The following is a 17,042-nucleotide window of genomic DNA, read 5'->3' on the forward strand; positions in this document are numbered from 1 at the left end:
ACTTTTATCCTCACAACAACCCTGCGAGGTAGGCTAGGCTGAGAAAGCGCGCCTGTCCTTGGGCCACCCAGCAAGCTTCATAGGTGAGTGTGGATTTGAGAACCTGTTTCTCCCCAGCCCTAGTCCAACACTCTAACTGCTGTGTGACACCAGCTCTCTTATTTTTAACCTTCTGGGATTTTTACTCCATTTGCATTAGTGCTTGATAGGTCCTTGTCCCAAGGAGGTTACAGTGTAGAAACCAACACCATAAAGGAAGATGGAGAGCAGGGTAAACAGAAAGGGCACTTGATTGCTTCAACTGCGTACTTAGGTTTCAGGAGAGAATGAGGACTAGAAGCTTGTGCCAAAGGCTACATGGAAATTGTGGTTTTTTTTGGCAGGGGGAAGGATTGTACCACAAGATTGAAGTGCTGCCCCAGTGAAGGCTGATGGGAAAGGAGCTACAGCCAGAGCATGCAGATGAACAGTGAGGCAGCCTCCTCTGGGGGGTGGGTAATTCTCCTGTGTCTGAGGGTGAGAAGTGATTGAATGACCTAATCATGTCCTGTGCTGAGAGGCAGTCAGAATCACCCACTGCTGCAGAGGGGGCCAAGGCCACAGGCAGGGACTCATGCAGATATCCAGTGGGCAGCCTCTCTCCCTGGTTGAGTACCTCGAGCTCATAGAAGCGGCTGAAGGGCTGATTGGAGGAGGCAATGTCAGAACTGTGACTCATCCAGAGTGGCAGGCGAGCAGCCTCTACCACGGCTTTGAGTCCCTCTGGGTACTAGTAATTTTTACAAAAATGTGTTTTCTATTTCCCCCCCCATGGCGCTATGGCAGTTCTTTCTTCCATGCTGCCAAACAGTTTGAGAAGTAATCAAGTAAGATCTTGAAGCTTAGGAACAGGAGGGGTAAGGGCGCAGCAAGTGGGGGGGGGACATGCCAGGAATCAGGCTGAGACTATCCGTTCCTGTGAGAGATTTTTATTTTGTATTTTGCTTTCTGCCAGGGGCGCAGAGCGGATTTGAGAACGGGCATCGGAAAAGAGAAATAGCTAAACAGCATCATCTGCCTGTGACTCCCTACTTCTGAAACCCTGGAGAGCTGCTGCCAGCCTGTGTAGACAATACTGAGCTAGGTGGACCAACGGTCTGACTCACTATAAGGGAGCTTCCTATGTTCCGGTTTGAATCAGCCCTTTTTTCATAACCATGAGGACTGGAATCTTGCTTTGTTTTTAGGAGAAGGGCCGTAGCTCAGTGGGAGACCCATCTGCTCTGCTTGCAGAAGGTGCCCGGTTCAGTCTCCAGCACCTTCAGGCAGGGCTGTGGAAAAGTCTGAAACTCTGGAGAGTCACTGCCAGTCTGTGTAGACAGTACTAAGCTATGAAGGACCAAGGACTCAGCATTAGGCAGCTTTATTTATTTATTTGTTTATTTGTTTATTTATTAGATTCGTATCCTGCTCTTCCTCCCAGCAGGAGCCCAGAGCGTCAAACAAAAGCACTAAAAACACTCTAAAACATCATAAAAACAGACTTTAAAATATATGAAAACAAAACATCTTTAAAAAGCTTTAAAAACATATTTTTTTTAAAAAAAGTTTAAAAACATATTAAAAAGCAATAAAAACCAACACAGGCGCAGACTTTTCTGTGTTCCTATTTCAAATCAGCTCCCTTTATTCAGAATCATGAGGGCTAGAACCTTACTTTATTTTTGGTGCAAGGATCCTAGCACAGTGGCAGTCATTTTCCACAGGTCAAAAGATCCCAAGTTTAATCCTGTTAGGGCAGGGAGAAGATCTCAGCCTGGAGCCCCCCCCCCCCCCCGAGAAGCTTGGTGACCAGGGTTGGCATGGTCGGGTATCTGCCGAAGTCCCCTTCTCCCCTGCAAGGGGCCCACTGACTAAAACCTGCTGCAGTGAGGAGGTAGACTGACTAGGGGAGGGTATCTTGTCCAAAGGGGTGTCCAAAGACAGAGCTAGCTAGTCAGCCTAGGCACCACTGATCTAGTTGGTCTCTGGTCTCTCTCTCTCTCTCTCTCTCTCTCTGTTTTTAAACAATATATATTTATTCTAACCTTGATCCAAGCAATACGAAACACTTGGCTTTAGAATTGCACCCACCAATTTGTTCTTAGTCTGGAAAATGTCCCCTGTTTGTTCCAAGGTGCTTAATTGCTTTGCAAGGCATTTCCTAAAAGGCTTTTGACTCAAATCCATTTAGTGACAGATTCAAACGGGATCGTTCCAACATCTGTTCACGGTGTGTATGTATATATAGATATATAGATATATATCTTGGACCAACTCAACATGGTTCTGTTTTACTGTTTGTCAGTCTGTCGGATGCAGCCGTAATCCAGGGGCTGGACTTTCAGATCAGGTAAGGATTGCTTAGAGAGGGTCAGCCAGGGCAGCTAGCCAGGCAGAGGAGAGTGAAATATTTTGGGCCAGCCTTGCAGGGAAAGATTGTCCACCACACGTTTAAGAAGGGTGCCCCCCATTCTCTAGGGCAGTGCTTCCCAAACTATTTTACCCCACAGACCACTTGTAAATTGCTGAGGGTCTCGGCAGACCACTTAATGGTTTTTCTGCCTGTTGAATCAATTGTAATGCGCTGCCCTAGATTTTTAATTGCGTTTTTGTTGCTGCTTTCCTTTCTTGTATTTTATGGTATTACAATGTGAAAGAACTGAGGTTAACATACTGCGGACACATCATGAGAAGACATGACTCACTAGAAAAGACAATAGTGCTGGGAAAAACAGAAGGGAGTAGAAAAAGAGGAAGGCCAAAGAGGAGACGGATGGATTCCATCAAGGAAGCCAAAGACCTGAACGTACAAGATCTGAACAGATGCTCTTGGAGGTCGCTGATTCATAGGGTCACCATAGGTCGTAATCGACTTGAAGGCACATAACAACAACAACAATTTGAAAATACAATGTTAGAAATAAACGGAGTAGTAACAATGCAAATCAGTATAAACGTTTCATGCAGACGTGTCGCGTTCCACCCGGATGAAGACCACCAGTGGGGAACCTCCGCTCTAGGGCCATCAAAGATCATGCAGCTGATTGATTTCATGATGCTGTTTGCGCCATATTTCTGTTTTGATCGCAGAGCTGCCCTGGTGAGTTTTATTCTGAAGATTCCGGCTTGATAACAGAAATAAAACAAGTCACTTCTTAACAGCGATTTTATGAATAATGGCAGCATTATCTTGGCAACCTTTACTGTAGTAAGCCGATACCATTGCTGCCCATAGTACAGATGGGGAAGGCTCAGGAAGAGGCAGTGGATTGCAAGAGCGTGGCAGTGATGAGACCCGCTCCTGTCTTCCTGATTCGCAGGTTTTAACCTCCACGATACGCACAATCTAATGAGCTACATTGGAAACTGTTCTATACTGAGTCAGACCCTTGGTCCGCCTAGGTCAGTAATGTCTGCACTGACGGGCAGCGGCTCTGCAGGGTTTTGGGCAGGGGGCACCGAACCGGGACCTTCTGCGTGCAAAGCAGATGGTCTAATCACTGAGCTACGTCGATGACTCACCAGGGCTCAGACCTGGGGCCAGTGCTTCTGAGCATGTGCAGAGTTCTGTTTCCCTCACTGCCGGGTAAGCACAGCCAGAGTAGGGAGCCAGCCAGCGTGCGACATAACTAGCGGCGACAGCAACAACAAAAAAGAGTGCAGAAGTTAGGCGAGAGGTGATGCTGTTGCGCCCGGATCCTGCTTGCAGGTTTCCCAGCAGGGCATCTGGCTGGCCACTGTGAGAACAGGATGCTGGACTCAGTTGGGCCTGATCCAGCAGCCAGGCTCTTCTGATGTTCTTGCTTCCTGCCTTGAATTTTGGCATCTCCTCTTTAAATAAAAGAAAGGGACAAAATGTGATTATGACCCAATGGCCTACAACTTTCCAGAACTGAAAATGAGTAAAAGCCTAGTGGGATAGAGAAGACAATTGCTTGTGAGATCAGACAATGGCACCCTCCTTCCCCCCCAAAAAAACTCGCTCACACACACCCACAGAGGGGGCCAGCTTGTGTCTCAGATGCTCTGAGTCACCGCGTCTTCTGGGAATGCCGGTCAGTGGCTATTTTCTTTCCCCTTGACCTTTCACAGGATGAATCACCCAGCCCACAGACCGACACTGGCTCACTCCAACGGCCAGCATCACGGGCTGGGGGGAGGATGTGGCGGTGGAGAGAAACTGAGGAAAGTCGGTGGTGTTCACACCCTTGAGCCAGGCCTCAAAGAGGGGGTGCCCAACCCACAAGTTGGCATCAGTTTATTCCACCTCTGCCTTGGGCTGGTTAGACTCAATGGTGGGCAGAGCATCAATCAAGTCATTTATTACAGTCAAAGACCAGCACTGTTAAAATCCTAAAACAGGATAAAAACACGTCGACATATACCTTTGCGTGCAAAAAGCAGGATCCCAGGTTAAGTCCCCAACAGCATCTCCAGATAGGGCTGGGAAAAGATTTCTGACTGGAACCTTGGAGAGCTGCTGCAAGCCAGGGCAGAGCCGACGCTAAGCTAGGTGCACCAGTGGTCTGACTCTGTATAAAGCAGATTTGTATGTTTTTTGGGGGAAAGGCTGTAGCTCGGTGGTAGAGCATCTGGTTTGCATGCAAAAAGGTCACAGGTTCAGTCCCCAGTGGCATCTTCAAGTAGGGCTGGGGAAGACCCCGCTGAAACCCTGAAGAGCAGCTGCCAGTCGGTGTAGACAACCCCAAGCTAGGCGCACCAGTGGTCTGATTCAAAACACAACAGGTTTCTTTGTTTCTATTTAAACCAGCCCTTTCTTCGGAATCATGAGGACTAGAATCTTACTTTGTTTTTCAGGGAAATAACCATAGCGCAGTGCGGCACAGCATGCCAAAAGGCCACAAGTTCAATACCCAGCATCGCTAAAGACCCGTCACTGGAGAGGTGTTGGCAGTCAGTGTGAGTAGACCAACGGTCCAACTCAATACAAGGCGGCTGCCTGTGTTAATTGGCCTCGGCCTTTATCATGGATTGCTTAAATTGCATGCAAGCATCATCAGTGGTGAATTTTGAACATTACTTACACGTAGGGATGGGATCCATTGCCCAGGGCTGGTTCGAAAGCATTTCATTGACCTAACAGGCCGGTATCGATTTGAGGTTGTTCTCTGTCCGCAAGCCGCTCCTTCTCCTGATCCTTTTTTTCCCCCCTTGCAAAAAATACTGATATTAATATCGACAGTTTTAAAGGAAATATCGATAAAATCACCATTCTTAATATTGATATTTTAGAGGTTTTCAAAAGCAGCCGCAGGAAATCACGGGCTCCTGCTGGGAGGAAGGGCAGGATATAAATCAAATAATAAATAAATTTTAAAAATGAAAATCCGATCTACAGCGATCGAGAATAAGCGCATTAATGGGAAATTCTGTGCCAAATCTGAATTGTGCAGAAAACTAGCACATCCTTACTTAGCACGTTGTAGAATGGGAAAGCTTTTTCAGTCTGAGGGCCGCTTTCCTTCCTGTGGAATCTTCTGGGGGCCGCGTACCAGTTTTGGCTGTGGCCGGACGCCCCACGCACCCCTCTCCATCCAGGCAAGCCAAGAGGTATTATCACAGTTCAAGGACACCGTTCAGGCAGGTAAAATCACTAGAGGAGGGTGGGCAGAACAGGACCAGTCAAGGGCACGGGCTGGGCAGAATCCCAAGGGCCAGTAGAGAGGACTGTGTCCAGTTCCCTACCCTGGTTATGATGAAAGGAGACAACTCTTCTTTCTGTCGCCCCCGTGGACCATTCAGCATTTTATACATTTCTGTCCCTCCCACCCATCCCAGAGCTTACACACAAAACGCAATATGTTATTTCTTATTTGTCGTAGAAGCTTCCTGGCTTTGTGCTTGTTTTTTTTAGAAGACGGTGCCGCGCAGCCTCAGACATGGTTACTCAGAAGTAAATCCCGCTGAATTTGCTGAGAGTTAGGATTGCTAGCCAACTAAATCCTATCCGTCATTTCTGTGGGTCTACTCTGAGCAGGACCAGCACTGGATCCAGCCCTTTACTCCCAGGCAAGCATGTGTGCAAGGAGGATTGCAGCCTTCCTGAGATCCTCCTCGGTTTCTAAGCCATGAAAACTCCTGGACAGAGAGGGAATATGCGACTCTGGCGTGACAATCCAGCCAAGCTCTCTGTGCTACATACTTTTTGTAGTTGTTTTAAAGGACTTTGGGGGCAAATAAAAAAGACTTAGAAATGCAAAGAATCCCACATCCAGGCTTTTCCCGCTTGAAATATTTGCTCGGAAACGTTGCCAGATTAACGGTTCACCTCTTTCTTCCCTTTAACTGCCATGTCTCTGAATGCAGCCTAAAAGCATTTTTTTGTACACAACAGGGGGAAAAAACAGCTTTTTTCAGTGCAAGAGGCGGAGCCTGGAACTTAAGGGGTGGTGCCTGGAAGTTCCTGGGGTGTGGTAGTTAGCAGTGGAGCTTAGGAGGTAGGCAGTGCCCCGGGTTGGAGCCAGTTGGAGAGGCAGGACAGTGCTAAGATCAAAAGTTATCTTTAAGCCCCGCAGAACTCTGATCCCTTGTGAATGAAACGAAGCTCAAGGATTATTAGACAAATTCACCGAGGGATCACGCTCTCCGTGATTGTCGGCCATGATCCTAAATGCAACCTCCGGGTTTAGAGGCAGTTTACTTCTGAAGTACCTGACTTCCCTTTTTTCTTCCTCCCTCCCAACCCATTTTCCTTTTGTGTTGCTTCTTTATGGCTGCGTGCACACCATACATTTAAAGCACATCCTGGCCCCTTTTGGCAAAGAATTCTGGGAACTGTCGCCGAACGTTTCCCTCTGGAAACTGTAACCCTGTCAGAGGCAAACTACAGTATATGTGTGTGTGAATGTGCTTCAGAATGCCCTTTGAATGCATGATGTGGTTATGATGCTTGAGAAAGAAGCCAAGACTCTGCATTTTTTTTAAAGTGAAGCTCAGAGTCCTGGCAATCTGCACCTTGCAACAGACCAGCCCTATTGTGGACGTACTTCGGGGGGGGGGAAGGAGGTAAAACAAAATAAAATGGGCTTTCCAGGTCCTCCTGACAGAAACCCTTCAAGCAAGCAGTGTTGGGAAGAAGGCAGAGGAGTGGCTGGTTGGGTTCTGTTTGCTAACACTCCTTGTGGGGGCGTTGGGAAAATGCTTTCTCCATTTCAAGGAGCGTCAAGAGCGCTGAGTGCATTTAGTGTTTGCCTTTCCCTGCTGTTTTGTGGGCAGCCGAAGTGGTTTCCCCCCCAAATGGGCTAATCTATGCCTTCAGCAGACAGGTGGGGTTTGGACGGAGGCCAGCCCAGAGGGGCGCAGGCTTGCTTTGGGGACCAGGCACACCCCAAAAGCCGTTTTTGTACTGCCTTGTTTCTGCTGCGCTGCGGAGAGCACTGCTGATCCAACACTGGGGAAGCTTTCAGACATTAAGAACACAAAAGGAACATGCTGGTTCAGGCCAGTGGTCCATCTCATCCAGCATCCTGTTCTGACAGTAGCCAGCCAGACGTTCCCAGTGGGAACAGGATGCTGGACTAGATGGACCACTGGCCTGAACCAGCAGGCTCCTCTTATGTCAATGGTAGAGGGAAAGCATAGCCATTGTGGCTAGTCCTTGATAGGCGTGCATGTGTGTAGGCCTCTTTTGTTGTTGTTGTTGTTATGTGCCTTCGATTACGACTTATGGCGACCCTATGAGTCAGCGGCCTCCAAGAGCATCTGTCATGAACCACCCTGTTCAGATCTTGTAAGTTCAGGTCTGTGGCTTTCTTTATGGAATCAATCCATCTCTTGTTTGGCCTTCCTCTTTTTCTACTCCCTTCTGTTTTTCCCAGCATTATTGTCTTTTCTAGTGAATCATGTCTTCTCATGACGTGTCCAAAGTATGATAACCTCAGTTTCATCATTTTAGCTTCTAATGATAGTTCTGGTTTAATTTGTTCTAACACCCAATTTGTCTTTTTGGGGGTCCCTGGTAAGCCTCTTTTATTTTATTATTTATTTATCTATATTATTTCTATCCTACCCTTCTGCCCTATAATATATATAATATGTGTATATATACAGCATTTGTATGTTAGCAGCTGATGAAGGTGGAAGCTGAAACGTTTTGTTAATATAATAAAAACCTCCGTTTTGTTAATCACAATTACGTTCATATATATTTTTAGGTGATTAACGGAATCCTTATAGGGATCCAGAGCAAGCTTGAGTGAAGTTCTTTTTCAGTCAGGCAGGCAGGCAGGCAGGCAGGCAGGGGTACTAAAGGGACTACAAAGGTAAAATTTAACACCGAAGGCATAAAATCAGTGTCAGGCTATACCTTTAAAGCCATCCAAGTTGACAGCCATCCCTGCCTCTTGTGGGAGCGAGTTCCATAGTTGAACTCTGCACTGTGTGAAGCAGTACTTCCTTTTGTCTGCCCTGAACCTTCCAACGTTCAGCTCGTCCACAAATTCTGTCATTAGGAGAGGGTTCACACGAGGATCCCGCAACAGAATTTGGCGGCTGCAGCGCTTCACTAATTCAGATCTACCCAATGTAGGGTGGTTGTTTGGACGAGGAAACTTCCAGAAGAATCCTGACTACACACGGGACTCCGTTGTTTTTAGACTTTGCGGAGTTATTTCTAGAATTTGTGAGTTTTTTTGGCATGTTTACCTTGTTTTTGGATAGTCTGTTCGTAGGGTTTTCGTGGTAAGAGGCATTCAGAGGTGGTTTACCATTGCCTTCCTCTGGTCTTAGATCTTTTCAAGAACTGAGCAGGGTGGTTCATGACAGATGCTGATTCATAGGGTCGCCAGAAGTCGTGATCGACTTGAAGGCACATAACAACAATCTTGTTTTTATCTTGCTCTGTGCCTCTTTGACGGCTTGAGGCTGTGAAGCAGTTTATAAAGATGATGATGGTAAATAGGAGCGCAGGAAGCTGCTTTATATGCAGCCAGACCGCTGGTACATCTAGCTCAATATTGTCTACACTGACTGCCAGTAGCTGTCCAGGGCTTCAGGAATGGAGCCCTGTCTGGAGATGCCGGGGATTGAGTCTGGGACCTTCTGCATGGAAGGAAGTTGTTCTGCCATAAACAACAACAACAACAACAACAACAGCAATAATAATAATAATAAAAGCCACAGCAAACTAGCCTGCATTGGGAATGCTTTGATTTCGATTCCTGCATTGAGCTGGGGGTTGGACTTGATGGCCTTATAGGCCCCTTCCAACTAGAAAAATGGAAGCAGACTGGGAAGAAACAGACTGTAAATATTAGGCTGCTGCAAAGAGAGGGGAAGCTTTTTCCTATTAAAACCCAAGTAGATTTAGTGCTTTTAGAGTTGTGGGGTGGTGATGGCTGAGGGAGGAGGAGAAGGAGGCTGCCAGCCCAGTCCTCGAAGCCGCGCATATTGTAAGCAGGTGCACGGGGTGTGTAAATCTCCTTCCCTGTCATCTTTCCCGATCACCTCGGCCTGCCTCCTTCATTCTGCCCATGCGCAGCAGCGTTAGGGCTTGCCAGCTGACCGGCAAGAATCTAGGCCAGCCTGCTTCTCTGCCTTTTAAACAGTGGCTTTGATCTGCAAAATAAATGGAAGTTTGAGGGAAACAATCCTAGAAGAGTTGAAAGGGGCCTATAAGGCCATCTAGTCCAACCCCCTGCTCGATGCAGGAATCCACCTTAAAGCATCCCCGACAGGCGGCTGTCCAGCTGCCCCTTGAAGGCCTCCAGTGTCGGAGAGCCCGCCACCTCCCTAACCCGTTGGTCCCATTGTTGTACCGCTCTAATAGTTAGAACAACTTTCCTGATGTTCAGCCGAAATCTGGCTTCCTGCAACTTGAGCCCATTATTCCATGTCCTGCACTCTGGGATGATCAAGAAGAGATCCCGGCCCTCCTCTGTGTGGCAACCTTTTTCAAGGACTTGAAGAGTGCTATCCTGTCTCCCCTCAGTCTTCTCTTCTCCAGGCTAAACGTGTCCAGTTCTTTCAGTCTCTCTTCACAGGGCTTTGTTTGCAATCTCCTGATTGTCCTTGCCCTCCTCTGAACCTGTTCCAGTTAAAAAGAAAAGTTGGGCTACCTTTGTTGCAATCTCTCTACCCAGGTTGGGTCCTCTGCAGAGCTGCATGGAAGGCACCAGAGCACTTGATCTAGGTGAAGGTGGCAACAGGGACCAGATATCTTAGGCCGCGGGAAAACATTAATTTTTTAAAAAAGAATTTATATACTTAATCATCAACACCTCTCTGCAGTTTACATAAAAATATGCCTTAAAATGAGCAATGAAATCAGATGTTAGGAAAACAAGTTAGCCTCAAAAGTGTCAAAACATAAATAAAATCAGCAGTTTTAAAAAAGGTACATGGGAAAAAAATAAGTTTACATATTGAAAAAGACATGCCAGGTGTACACATTTGGGTAGGCTTGCTTAAACAACAACAAAAAGGTTTTTCTGCGTGCCGAAAAGAATACAGCGAAAGCGCCTTGCCTAATATCAGTGAGCGAGGAGTTCCACAGGTGCACATACTGCCACGTTGAAGGGTTGAGTCCTTGCAAGTGTGGGACAAACATTATGTGGCACTTGCAACAGGGCCAGTTCTGCAGATCAAAGCAGACGAGTGGGCACATATGAGGGTCAGGCGTTCCTTTTTATGGAGACCGCTCCCAAGCTGTTAAAGAGCTTCGTATATACCAAGAGTAACACCTTGAATTTGACCGGGTGACAATCTCTGAGCAGAGGTGCGAAGTGCCGAGAGGGCCTGTCAGCACCCGCGCGGCAGCAATAACGGCACTTTCCTGGCAAATGTTGTATTAATGCATTGCCTTAATCCCGTGTTGAAAGTCAACCCGGTTAAGACAGTGGGCAAAGGCCGTGACTGTCAAATTTGCTGCTCTGTAGCGCCACTGCCGTAATGGCTGGAGATGGTACTGCAGCCCGAGTGGAGCAGGTGTTCTAAAATCGAGGGAGCCAATAGGAGCCCAGCTGGCCTGATTTAAACAGTTGCTTCTGGCTTGGCTCCCGCCTGACTTGGGTTGTGTATCCTTTTGTTTGTCCCAGCCACGGGTGTATTTTTTGGAAAACAGAGTCCCTATGTCTCCAGTGTCCAATGGACCAATCAGCATGAAAGGGGGGCTGGTTAGCCAGTGAGAAGAGTCTTCTGGAAGCTGTCATTGTATTCTTCTTGTCGGGCCCCCAAAAGACTATACCCTCATCCTGCACTCATCGCTCAACAGGACTCTGAACAAAGTAAGAGACTGAAAGCTCATTTTATTTAGAATCTTAGAAGGGGGCGTGGCTGTGAGGGGGTGTGGCATGACTGCCACGAGGGGACCCTGCGCTTCTGAATTTGCCACTGCACCACTGGACCCAACTGACCACTTGCGGGCCTGTGTCGGGCCTCAGCCGGGCGAGTCCGCAGCAGAGGATGGCTAGGAGGCTCCGATCTTAGACCCAGGGCTGGGTCAGGCTCCATCTGGAGGTGAGGAGCCGAGGAAGGGCCGTCCGCACCCTGGGCGAGTTGGGCCTCTGACGTTGAGGCCGAACGTGTCCCCATCCCAAGGGAGAAGCCACACTTCAAACACCAGTTGGAAACCTAGCCCACCTGGAAAAGTGCCTAACTACAGGCGAGGTCTTATCTGGAGTAAAGGTCTGGCTGAAGGTGGTGCGCAGGAGTCAGCGGAGGTTGGGAGTGTTGTTCCAGCAGCTCCTGTTCAACCCCCCCCCCCAGTGCTAGGCTGGAACAACGTCTATTACCAGCCCTGTGCTCCGCCTGCTAGCTGAGCTCCTGCTGACTCCCAGCCTGGCCATGGACTGCTCTGACCCTGCCGCTCGATGTGGCCCTGTTTGGCCCACGGGCTGACTAGACCCTGACCCTTGGCTGCTCTGACGTCGCCTCTTGCCTCACCCTTTGGTGCGCACCCTGTTTCTTTGAGCCCTGACCTTGGACTGGCCCCGGCTGTGTTGGGTGTTGCCCATATTGGTGGTGTTGCTGGTGGCTCTCTTACTTACGCAGCGGCCCAGGGAGAACAGGACAGCCCGACCCTTACAGGGCTCTGGCCTCATGCGGCTTCGCCACTAAGACTTAACTCTCAGACAACTCTGCCACCACCACCTGCTCCTAACAGAGCTCTTGTTCTGCTAATAGCAGTCCCTTGTGGCATAACCCCTGTCAGCTCTGGAATTCTGGGACATTTGGACAAATTCTCCCCCTGAAACAAAAAAACAGCCAAGGAGCTTGCATTTTAGGTGGAGGATTGTCAAAGCATACTGTGAGATTCTTTTAATCTGCGGAATAATCATTTAAAGGTTTTGTCGATCAAATGGGGGGGAGGACAAGTTTAGCAAGGGAGTGTTGGGTCGAGACCTGGGAGATCAGGGTTCTAATCCTCCATGCGGCCATGAAGCCAGTCACCAACTGTCAGCCTGCCCTACCTCACAGGGTTGTTGCAAGGTTAAGATGGAAAGGAGGTAAACCATGTACACCACCTTGAACTCCCTGGGGGAAAGGTGGGGTATAAATGGAATAATGACTTATCTTTTCATCCGTGCTGATTTTTAACTTTGAATCCCTCCCAACTCATTTTTGATTACTGTAAGACGTTCCAGGTGGGGCTGCCCTTGAAGGCAGTCCAGAAGTTGCAACCAGTGCAAAATGCAGTGGCCAGGATGCTTGTAAGGAATTTCTGGTCTTTCGCACATAACACCTATGAATGTGAAAGAATTGTGCTATGATTTTTCCGGGCCCGATTGAGGTTGCTTATGATGGCATTATAAGACTCTAAACATCTCAGGCTCCAAATATTTGAAAGAACACCTCATCCCTTACCATCTTGCCCGTCTGTTAAGATTTGCGGGAGGCTACTTGTGGTCTCGCTCTTGCATCAAGTCCATAATGTGGGCGTCCACAACAGAGCCTCCCCTGTGGTGGCTCCTCTGAAGTGTGTCATGCTTTAACCTTACTTTCATTACACAGATAGGTGAAGATGCTCCTCTGTGCCCAGGCGTTTTGGGGACGGGCAAAGTTCATTGTCAATCCTGGCCCCGCTACCAAGTGAATTTTATTTACGGCGTCGAATGTGAGTTAATGACTATATTACATTCTCAGCTTTAAATATGGTTAATGTGTTGATTTTATTGTTTTTGTATCTCCTGCCCTAACGGGCAGGTGAAAAATGCCAGAAATAACAAAATAACTCCACATTCTCTCAGCTGCGCAACTCCTCCATCGCCAATACTGGGATAACAAAGCCAGATCAACCTCACAGGGCTGTTGTACGGAAGGGATATTTATTGATCTGGTGCCACCGTCAGCACTGGTGGCTAGTCGGGAAGTTTTCTATGCAACGGGAGCCGCAACAACAAAGTCAGACAGGGCTCTGCCCCTGAGAGCTTGCTAGGCTAGGAACAGCGTGTGCATGTGTCACGGGGGGGGGGGGAAGAGGGTAATTACATTTCACTTCCTGAAACAACAGAAGTGTTGTTTGCAAGGGGATGGAGCAACTCCCCCTACGAGGGAAGGTTACAACATTTGGGGCTTCTTTGTTCAGAGGAAAGGCGAGGGAGGCAGGATGGGGCAGAGGTGTATAAAATGATGCATGTTCTGCAGGATGTGGGCGGGGGGAGAAAACGCTCTCGTAATATTAGAACCCAGCAGGGGCAATTCAGCAATGCTGGATGTTGGAAGGTTCAGGGCAGGCAAAAGGAAGTAGCTCTTCACAGAGCACGTAGTTAAATTGATGAAATTCGCTCCCACACGAGGCGGCGAGGGCCACCAACTTGGATGCCTTGAAAAGAGGGTTAGATTCACGGAGGAGAAGGCTACCGGTGGCCACTAGCCACAACGGCTATGTTATCTGTTCCATGTCAGAGATGATATGCCTTTGAAAATGCTGGGAATTGCAGATGGGGAGAGTTGCTCTTGCGCTCAGGTCCTGCTTGCAGGCTTCCCATAATGGGCGTCTGGTTGGCCACTGTGGGGACAGGAGGATGGACTGGATGGCCCCCCTTGGGCCCAGTCCAGCTGCTGCAAGGCTCTTCGGATGTTCTTGTGTCCGATTCAATGCTTAGGATTTAATATTTAAAATAGAGCGGCATAGGATGCAGAGATGGGGACAAGGCCGTTTCCTAACGCGGTCTTTGCAACCGTCCGTGCATCTGGGCCTTTCTTTCAGAGTAATTGGAAGGGTCCTTGCAGGCTTTGACGAGGATCGGTCCTTCCAAAAGTTCTTGGAAAGAGTAAACTCCATCCTCTCCCCCTTTTTAACACCTTGGAGATAATCTAAAGAGCATAAAGGCAAATATAACCCCAAGTCCCTTTTGGGGAGGGGTTGTATCTTGGGGTAGAGCACCTGCTTTGAATGCAGAAGGCCTCAGGTGCAACCCCCAACGGCCTCTCCAGGAACGGCTGGGAGAGAGTGCCTGCCTGAAACCCTGGAGAGCCACTGCCAGTCAGTGTAGGCAACACTGAGCTAGATGGACCAACAGTCTCCCTCTGTTTCAGCCAGCCCTTTGTTCACAACCTTGAGGACTGGAAGCTTGCTTTGTTTTTAAGGTAAGGGCCCCACCTTAGTGGTTGATCAATTGCTTTGCATGCAGGAGGGGTCTCAGCTTCAGTCTCCGATGGCATCTCAAAGTAGGCCTGGGAAAGACCCCCTGCCTGAAACCTTAGAGAGCTGCTGCCAGTCAGTGTAGACAATTCTAAGCTAGGTGGACCATTGGTCTGACTCAGTATAAGGCGGCTTCCTAAGTTCCTAAATGCATTAAAAAAAATCACTTTCTTTTTGCAAAGGAACTCCCCCCCCCTTCAGAGCCGGATTCCATGAGAACTGCACAATTGTAATGTCGCCTCCCCTCCCCACTTCTCCTTGGGCCATCGCACCAGCTTCAATTTTCTTAACCCCCATGTGTTCCCCATTAAGCCGTCGGCACTCTTTGGGGGGTGGGGGAGTTGCGCTAGGCAATAAATTACGTTAATGAGCGCTGGTGCAGAAAGGGCGGTATCCACTGCAGGGGGGAGATGAAAGGGAAATGGGGGTTGGGGGGGAGGATGGGGGGGAGAGGATGGCTAGCACAGGTGGGAAGAGAGATGGGTTTGTTTCTCATTCGGCCCGGGCTCCTAGGCATGTGTTGCAGAACCAGAGCCATAAATCATACTCGTTCTGGGGATACAGGGGCATTAGAAAGACCCCGCCCCCTGAAAGAACCTTGCCATTCCTGGGGAAACCAGTTACTTAAAAGGGGCAATCGAACCCTCAAAGTGAATTTGGGGAAGGGTGTGTAGCTCAGTGGGTAGAGCGTCTGCTTTGCATGCTTTCCCTCAGTGGCCTGTCCCTTTCACGCTGATTGGCTCGTAGGATGCTGGGACCCTGCTCCCCAAAATGCAAAAGGTCTAAGACCCCCCTGAGACCCTGGACAACTACACCCCTGATTCCCCCATGGCATCTCCAGGTAAGGCTGGGAGAGAGACTCCCTGCCTGAAAAGCCTGCTGGGGGGCTGCCAGTCAGTGTAGACAGTACTGAGCTAAATGGAGCGGTGGTCTGACTCTGTACAAGGCGGCTTCCAATCTTCCTGTGGATTGGGCCCAGCGTACTGTTAGGCATCCCAGCAGCCATTCTTAACTCGTGAGCCCACAAGGTCTAGAATGGTCCACCACCCCGAGAGCTAGGGGCGGGGTCTGGTTGATTTGGGTGGTGCCTGATGGAGAGGGGTGGAGCTAAGAGCCAAAAGGCAGCATTCTTTTGTTCCGTAACGATGTGCTGTACGTGTACTCAAAAGTTTGTTCGTTTGTTTATAAATGCATTTGTATACCGCTATTTCGTTAAAACATCAAACAAGTTAGAACAAACATACTATAGAAACATTAACAATTCAATAAAAACAAAGGTCAAAGTTGAAATTAATGGACCTGTGACTAACCTAGGCCCATTAAAGTGGGTCTATTCTGAATCTAACATAAGGCCCATCCACACGTGAGCAGGATCTCGCTCTGAATCTGAATTTGATATTAGAAGCAGGGGTGTAATCCTCTGGGGCCTCAGAGGGTCTTAGACCCTTTACTTTTTTAGGAGCAGGGTCCCATGTCTCCAGTGTCCTACAAGCCAATCAGCATGAAAGAGGATGTTAGCCGCTGAGAAGAATCTTCTAACATGCTTCCTTGTCATTACGTGCTGACTGGAGCCAATCAGAATGAAAGGAAATGAGCGAGCCACTGAGAAGACTCCTCTCAGTAGCTAACACTGTCAAGCTGATTAGCTCCTAGTGACGTCTGTTGCTGTGGGAGAAGGCACACGGGGGAAGGACTGCAGTGTGTGAGATGAGGATGGATGGCAAGCAAGTGTGTGAGGGGGCATGGCGTGAATATCATGAACAGACCCTGCGCTTCTAGATTCGCCACTACACTAGTGACTAGAAGTCCATACGCTTTGCGTTTGTGTTAGCTGCAAAACTGTGGCTTCCTCTTCGTGCTTGTAGATGTGTGCTTTTTGACTCTGCACTCACTGCATTTGAGCACAGACTGAACATGTGCAAAGGCAGAATTTTGCCGGCGCACATGCATGTTTTTTTTAAAAAAACCCAGCAATAATACATTGTTTATTTACTGAATTTATATCCCGTCCTCCCTCCTGAAGGAGCACAAGGCAGCAAGCACAACGTTTTAACGACAGCAGCAACAAAAAAGCAATCTCAAACCAGTTGCAGATAAAAACACTCTAAAAACAATTAGTTTAAAAACATTCTTCCGTCCACTGATCTCCAGGTTGCCAGGAACAGTTAGCTTCAGCCATCAAATCCCTGGGTAAACAGGGAATGTTTTTACATTCCTCCTGAACGTCAGTAATGAGGGAGGCAGGTGCACCTCGCTGGGCAGCCACCACAGAAAAGGCCCTGTCACTGGTCAGTACCAACTGGGCATCCGCCGGTGGCCTCACCAGCCGATTGTAGGCTCCGACACGATTCTTCCGCATCTCAACCGCTGGACCATTCAAAAATGGGGGAAAGGACCATAGCTAGGTGGTAGAGCACCT

Source organism: Rhineura floridana, chromosome 18 (genome assembly GCF_030035675.1).
Source record: "Rhineura floridana isolate rRhiFlo1 chromosome 18, rRhiFlo1.hap2, whole genome shotgun sequence".
NCBI lineage: Eukaryota > Metazoa > Chordata > Lepidosauria > Squamata > Rhineuridae > Rhineura > Rhineura floridana.